The 7448-nt window shown below is 45.3% G+C and overlaps 1 pseudogene; it reads right to left on the minus strand.

Moving 5' to 3' along the window:
* Positions 1-5116: 5116 nt before the first annotated feature.
* LOC147116477 (leucine-rich repeat flightless-interacting protein 2 pseudogene) lies at positions 5117-6101 on the minus strand (annotated as a pseudogene).
* Between the last annotated feature and the right edge of the window lie 1347 nt (positions 6102-7448).

Here is a 7448-nt window from a genome sequence, read left to right on the forward strand (position 1 = left end):
TCCTGATCCATGGATGTACATTCACATTGAGTCCCCAGTCCCAGACCTTATTGTACCAAGGGGTTTCCGCTAAGGTTTTACTAATGTCTTTACTTTGTTGCATTAAGTCTTCTTCTATTCTATAATAATGCTTTATAATTTCCTTAATTTCCTGCTGTAATTTCTTCCAAGCTTCTTGTTCCTCTAACTTAGGAATTGCCTTGGGCTCCGGTATGACATATGTTTTAATCATTCTATTAAGTCCTGTATTATTAAGTGACCAAGTTTTCTCTTCGTGTGGTCTTGGCGGGTGTATATATTGGTGTCCTATCTGCGTAGGCATCTTTGGGTAAAAACAAAAGTTTGGCTGGGGAATGGACAAGTCAGATCTTGGTATTCATATTTCTGTTCAGCTGTGGTGACACAAAATGTCCCGTTGTTCTCCAGTGCTACCCTTGTTCGGTGTATCCCCCTTGGGTGTACCTCAAGGGTGCAATTGGTGGTTTTCATAAATCCGCAATCGGCTGTGTCTCCTTTGGTGGAAGGGTGTGTGCACACCCATGTCCTTCCCTTGTGGTGGCACCCGTCCATTACCACCCCCCTTAAGGTTCCATTCTCCTGGTTATTATCTTCATCCCTTTCCCAAATTGCCTTGGTAGGGACATCATGATATCTAACCCAACTCTCCCTTTGTACCTCTCCTATATTAATCACATCATATAGAGGTTGTCCCTCTTCTGGGAGTTGTGGGATGGCCAGTACAAAGCCAATCACCTTAGTCCATGGGGTCAGACAATTGCCTGCCCTGTATACTTGTCCTATTTTACGCCCTTTGCATAGGCTTTTATTTGTGTCAATCCATGGTTCCAGATCCCCATTAGTAATCCAATCAGGGATCTGTCCATTATTTATTTGCTTCATGTTATGCTGAGCATTCGACAATAGCCATGAGCCATACATGGCACATACCAATTCCTTATGGGTTTGGCGGGATGCATTGTTGATCTGATCAATAATTGTATTAATTGTTTTTGCATGGTGGGCCACTATCTCTTCCACCCCCAAAAATTGTTTTGCTGTTTGTTTTCCTGCCAGCACCGCTTGTTGGCTATTTTTAGTGGCTTGTTTTAGTAACTTCTTTATTTTTGCTTGTAGTTCTTCTACTCCTTCACTTACTCCTTCTATGTCAAAACTATTAACTGTTGCTAACCAGGCCGCATACCCTGCTCCGGCCATTTCCAATATTCCCCGTTTCTTACATCTCTGTAAGATAGGTTTCCCTTGTGGACCCTCTAATTGTTTCATCCACAGGGAGTCCCATAATCGTTTGGTATAATCATTACACATCGCGGGCATAGTAAAAGTACTCATATTGATAGCAAGTTTAATGATTCTATGTGCTACGCTAAAATACACTGCGTCCTGTGTTTTCCTTATTACTAATCCCCCTTTTGCTCCCTTCTTCATTGACGGGCAAGTTGATGGGGTTGTAGTCGGTAGCGGGGTGGTTATAGTTGGTGTGCTGGCACATACCATCGGGCGCACAGCGGGAATTGTCTGAGTACAGGTGCACAACGTCGTATGTTCTTGTTTGCAGTATAACGCGGACGCTTTGTTGTCATCGCTTCCTGTGACGTTATCAGTACAGTTTCCACTGTCTATATTAGTATCACTACATGTCCATCCATGAGAGTACTGTTTACACACATACTGTTGGGGGCAACGATGCATCGTTGTTTAGTACTGTTCTCCGGACGTGTTCCGTCCGAAGCAGTATCAGTGGCATCTGTGAGGATGCCACTGAAAGACATCAGGCATAAGCACCCCAGAAGGGTGATTATTGGGATCTTCATTTTCTCGTTGGGTGCACCTTCTCTGTTGGTTGGAACAGATATGTGTGGTTTTAGTAATAAAAGGTTTTACCTGTTGCTGGTGCTCCCCTCAACTACCTGTTGTTTTTTGCAAACAAACACATGTATCATTAGTCATTACTACAGTGGATTAGGATTACTCTACTCTTATCAGTTCTATCGGTTCAAAATGCTGTACATCTGGTTCGTTTCTTGGTCTGTGGCTCTGTTCCCAGACATATTTGAAGACACAGACGATGGCATATAGCATTTTGTGTTCTAGTTTTAGCCCATTAAAAATTGTAGCAGGGCTTGCTACTATCGGGTATTCCTTTGGGGTCACCTTATTTAGTGCCGTATAATCAATTGTCAGTCGATATGATGCGTCTGGTTTCCTTACTGGCCATACCGGGGAATTAGTTTCGGATATAGTTTCTCGTAAGATTCCCTGCTTGGTTAATTCCAACACTATGTCCCGTACTGCTGCTTTGGCTTCCTCCTTTAAAGGATATTGTTTATGTGGGCGATGCATTGGTCCCAGTATTTTTACCGGGGGGGTTTGGACTAATCCACAATCTTGTTTATGCGTTGCCCACATCCCAATATACTCTCTGCATGGGATCGCCCATAGGCTCTTCTTATCCCATTCCGGGTCTATAATCTTAATTGCTCCTACCCGATTTGTTTTGTTTCCCGGGGCCGTTTGTTTGTTCAACTTATGATCCGGTGGCCAGATCACTTTATTATCTTTAGGGTCGATTAAAGCTCCTACTTCCCGCAGTAAGTCTATCCCTAGGATTGTTCCTTCAGTATTCTCGCATACTCACAAATGTGTAGGTATTATTATACATCCAATTTCTAATAGAATTGTTTCGCTCTTATAAGCCTTAAGTCTTCTTCCACCTATTCCCGCCACATTAATCGAAAGTTTAGTTCGGGGCAAGGGCAAATCTGTCAGTGAGATTGAGGCTCCTGTGTCTATCAACATTTTGCACTGCCGGCCCCCTAGCAATGCGTCAACAAACATTCTTGGGTCTTCCTCACCATTTTCCCCAAGGGCTGCTATCTTTCATTTAGTATTCAACTTCTTCATCATGTCTCTCATTTGTCTCATGGTGCATACATCGTCTCCTTCTCCGTCATCTGAGTCATACCCATATCGCCTCTCATCTCTGGTATTTTTCCAGTTCTTATATTCCCTATACTCCCTCTGGCATTGCCTCTCTCTATCTCTATCCTCCTGCTCTTCTTTCTCTTCCCTCATCCATCTTTTGAAATTCTCCTTCCCCCATTTCCTCCTGGCTGTCCTCTTTGGAGACCCCCCTTTTGTCTCAGCCCCTGACCTTCTCTCCCTCCTCCTTTATTCCAACAGTCCGCTCTCTTATGTCCTGGCTTGTTACAATTGTGGCAGGTTGGTCTTGGATCCGATGCTGGACGGACATCTCCTCCCTGCTTCTGTTTGCATTCTTTAGCGAAATGTCCCTCTCCACCGCAAGCATAGCAGCTTGCTATCCCTACTGCTTCCTCCTGTCCTTCCAACTCTTCGGCTGCAGCTATCTTAGTCTTTTGCATGTTATCTACTTCGGTCGCCCACCTAATTAAATCATCATAGGTGTTCATTGTAACGATTCCTAATCGTACAGTTGCCTGATATGCGGGACCTAATCTGGCCTTAAATGATTGCAGAAAACACTGATTATCCCTTGTGGGGTTAATAATGCCGGAGCATCCCACAAATCTTCCCCATTTCCGTTTGCTATAGTCTACAGCAGATTCTCCCTTGTCTTGAGTTATATTGGTTATAGCTGCCCAATTTACTGGAGCTTGTCCCATCACTCCCTCCACTGCAAGTTTAAAGGCGTCATAGTCAATTTGCGACTGGTTGTGTGTAATATTCAACGTTCGACACCAGGTTCCGTCTTTAAAATTCTGACCTAATTGTTCCCAGTGATCGTTCAGAATTTTTGCTCATACCAACTGATCCACATCTTTATTGTACAGATTGTGTCTTATTCTTAATTCCCTAATTTTTTGCCAAAACGGGTAGTTATTTTCTCGTACCTGTAATTGAGGTAATTTATCCACCAACATTTGTCTCTCTAAGGGTTTAAAAGGTTGATACGTAGTTCGAATTACTTGGGGCCCTTGCGGAATCGCTGGAACTGCCGGAGCTGCCGCTGGTTGTCTGCCAGGCCCTGCTCGGACCGCTGGAACTGCCGGGACTACGGGTGTTCCGGGGGTTACTTCAGTCTTTATTGGGACCGCTTTCACTTCGCAGTGTGCCGGATTGTAAGGTGCTGGGAGATTATTTTCTTTTGGCCAGGGCGGTGGCTCCGGCCAGTCCCTCTCTCCAGTGTATTCTGCTGTTTCCTTATCTAACCCACTCCCATCTATATTACAATCTCCTGATAATTTTGGGTATAAGGGCGTACTACTGGAGTTGGCTGCCGCCACCGGGTATCCCTTCCCTCTTTGTTTGGGAGTTGTTACTTCTTTCTCTTCCCTTTCTTCCTCTTCCTTCTGTTTCAACCCTTTACATTGTTTCTGGTAACAAGCTAAGATTACCATTCCCCCTTTTCTCTCTTTATCTTTGGTTTGTCCCTTCCACCAAGCCCTTTGGCTCTCTGCACTGTCTTCGGGATCCCACCCTTTCTTTTTCATAGTGTGAGCTATGGGGGCGGTTTGTGGTGGATGGACAGTATGTGGCCACCAGATGGAGACAAAGTCCCCCTCTCACTCCAATTCAGGCGAAGGCCACACCCACCTCCAACACACCTGAGGCAAACCTACCCATTAGCTCAGGAGTTCAAAAGGCAAACTGGTGCATCCCTTCAGTGCCAGGGCCTGAGGAGAGAGCGCGCCAGGCTAAGGCCGCTGTTGGGGCCCAGCTCGCAGCTGCCACAGAGAGGTCTGCTGTTGAACCTGGGTGGAATATTGTTTAGTTCTGAGAGCCTGATGTGATCCCTGGACTGGCTGAGAAAGATCCAGTGGTAAAGTAACCCTGGCTTATTGTTTTTGGAGGAAATTGATTTAAGGACTGCCTTCCTAACCACCCGGGGTGGGTGATGGTTTTGTTCCTCATTTGTCTTTTTGAACGTCGTATGTTTTTGGATTTTGACAGACGTGAACCTTTTTCCCCGTTTTCTAAAACTAAAACACCGCTAACTGCTGTATTTCATTTACCAATCTTGTGATTGTGCCTGCATTCTCCACCATATGTAATCAACCACCTCCTAGACCGAAGGGTGTGTTGATGTGGGATGGAGGACACAAGAACAGTCACAACATCAGCTCCGACCTCCGGGAAGGGGCGCAGGCAGACCAAAGGGCCTCTTTCCTGCTTTTAGTTCATCCTCCATTTTTTTGGAGTTTTCTGTTGCTGTTTTATAATGAAGCACCTGTCCTTTGAGTCTGGCAACATTTTGTTCAACAGTGGCAATATCCTGTTCTGCCTTAGACAGTTTAAACTTGTACTCACTCAACTGCCTATTCGCATCCCTCTGCATTTCAAGAATTTGTAGATCTGTGCCATTTTCTAGTCGATCAGAATCTGTGAGCACATTCTCAATCTTAGAGTTCTTCTATCGTTCCTCTTCCAACTGCAATTTCAGCTTTCTGATCTGTATAAGTAATTCTTCCTTTTCATTGGCCAGTTTCTTTAGCCGCACATCTAGTGGTCCATCTCCTGCACCTTCAAGCACTTGAGCGGCCTCTTGAGACACAACTGTAATCGCACCAACAACTGGTTCATGGTTTACATCACCATTAGGTGTGCCTTCTGGGATTATCACCAAACCGTGTTTCTCTATAAGCTCATCTCTTTGCCGAATACCCTCTTTTAGTTCTTCTACTTTATGTTCTGACACACTACATGAATTTTTTTGTCGTTCCAGTTCCTTAGATTTTTTCCTCATTTTCTCTATATAGCTCTGCCATTTGCTCCTCCAATTCCTCAATAACATCTTTTAGTGTATCCACTTGGTAGACGAGGTTAGATTTTTCATTGTCTAGTTGTGCATTGGAGACCATAGTTTTTTTGTATTTCTCTTCTACTTCCGATAAGGAACCCCGCAATTCACTGAGTGAACCATCTGGATCCAGAATGCTACTCGTATCCCCACTCCCTCGTCGAGGGGAAGATCCCCCAAGTGAGGCCAGTGTCGCTGCCGACAACCCTGCAACTGCATTTCGAGAAGCAGGCCGAGAAAATGATTCAGCCTTCTCATCCAACTCTTTCTGCTGCAAAAGGGCTTCCATCGTTCCCCAAAGGGTTTTCAACAATGTGTGCTTTGTCCTCCCAGCCACCAGAGGGCTAAAGCCAGCATTCTCCACCATATGGAATCAACCACCACCTAGACCGACGGGTGTGTTGATGCGGGGGGTGGAGGACACAAGAACAGTCACAAGATTGGTAAATGAAATACAGCAGTTAGCTGTGTTTTATTTTTAGAAAACAGGGAAAAAAGGTTCACGTCTGTCAAAATCCCAAAACATAAGACGTTCAAAAAGAAAAATGAAGAACAAAACCATCACCTGCCCCGGGTGGTTAGGAAGGCAGTCCTTAAATCAGTTTTCTCCAAAAAACTATAAGCCAGGGTTACTTTACCACTGGATCTTTCTCAGCCGGTCCAGGGATCACATCAGGCTCTCAGAACTAAACAATATTCCACCTGGGTTCAACAGCAGACCTCTCTGTGGCAGCTGTGAGCTGGCCCCCAACAGCATCCTTGTCCTTGTCCGCGTCCGCGTCCGCGTCCGCGTCCTGGCTTTCTCCTCAGGTCCAGGTCTTGGCCTTGCTTTCTCCTCAGGCCCTGGCACTGAAGGGATGCACTAATTTGCCTTTTGAACTCCTGAGCTAATGGGTAGATTTGCCTCAGGTGTGTTGGAGGTGGGTGTGGCCTTTGTTTGAATTGGAGTGAGAGGGGGACTTTGTCTCCATCTGGTGGCCACATACCATCCATCCACCACAAACCGCCCCCATAGCTCACAATAGTTTCAATGAGTTTCTGATTTTTGTCCGCTAAATAGTGGGTGACAGAGTCGGGATCTCCCCAAGGGGATGGTCCCTCCTCCTTTATGTTTGAGCCTTTCTTTGACATTCTGGGTTTCTACCTTCCGTGGGTAGTTTCCCTTCTGTCCGTTCTTCTAAGAATTCTTATTTTTACTTCACGTGTATTTATAGGGTTTTGCCGCCTATCCGGCTTAGAGGATTTTGCTGCCTTCCTGGCTTAGAGAATTTTGCCGCCTTCCTGGCTACTCGAGTCTGTCTCTCTTTTTAGTTCTTTTAATCACAGCCTTACCCGATCTCACAGTACGTTCTGAGCTTTCTAATTTATGGGTGGTAATTTAAAACGTACTCACCCTCTCTAGCTCAACGTTCCCGTGGACCGGCAAGGGTCTGTGATCCTGCCGACTACACCAATTGATGTAAGCCAAAGCAGAACAAGTGATATACAAGGTCAACGCTTAGTTGGGTACAGATGACAGACTTCGAGTGATGGTTCAAAACGATCCTTTAATTTTCACAGGCCTGGGGAGAACCTTCTGAGACCCTTCTCAGATTCGACTCCACTGATACCCTCGCGACGTTCACAATTATACACAAAAATCATACCCTGC

Source organism: Somniosus microcephalus, chromosome 6 (genome assembly GCF_052327205.1).
Source record: "Somniosus microcephalus isolate GS21.2 chromosome 6, FLI_Smic_1.0, whole genome shotgun sequence".
Classification (NCBI taxonomy): domain Eukaryota; kingdom Metazoa; phylum Chordata; class Chondrichthyes; order Squaliformes; family Somniosidae; genus Somniosus; species Somniosus microcephalus.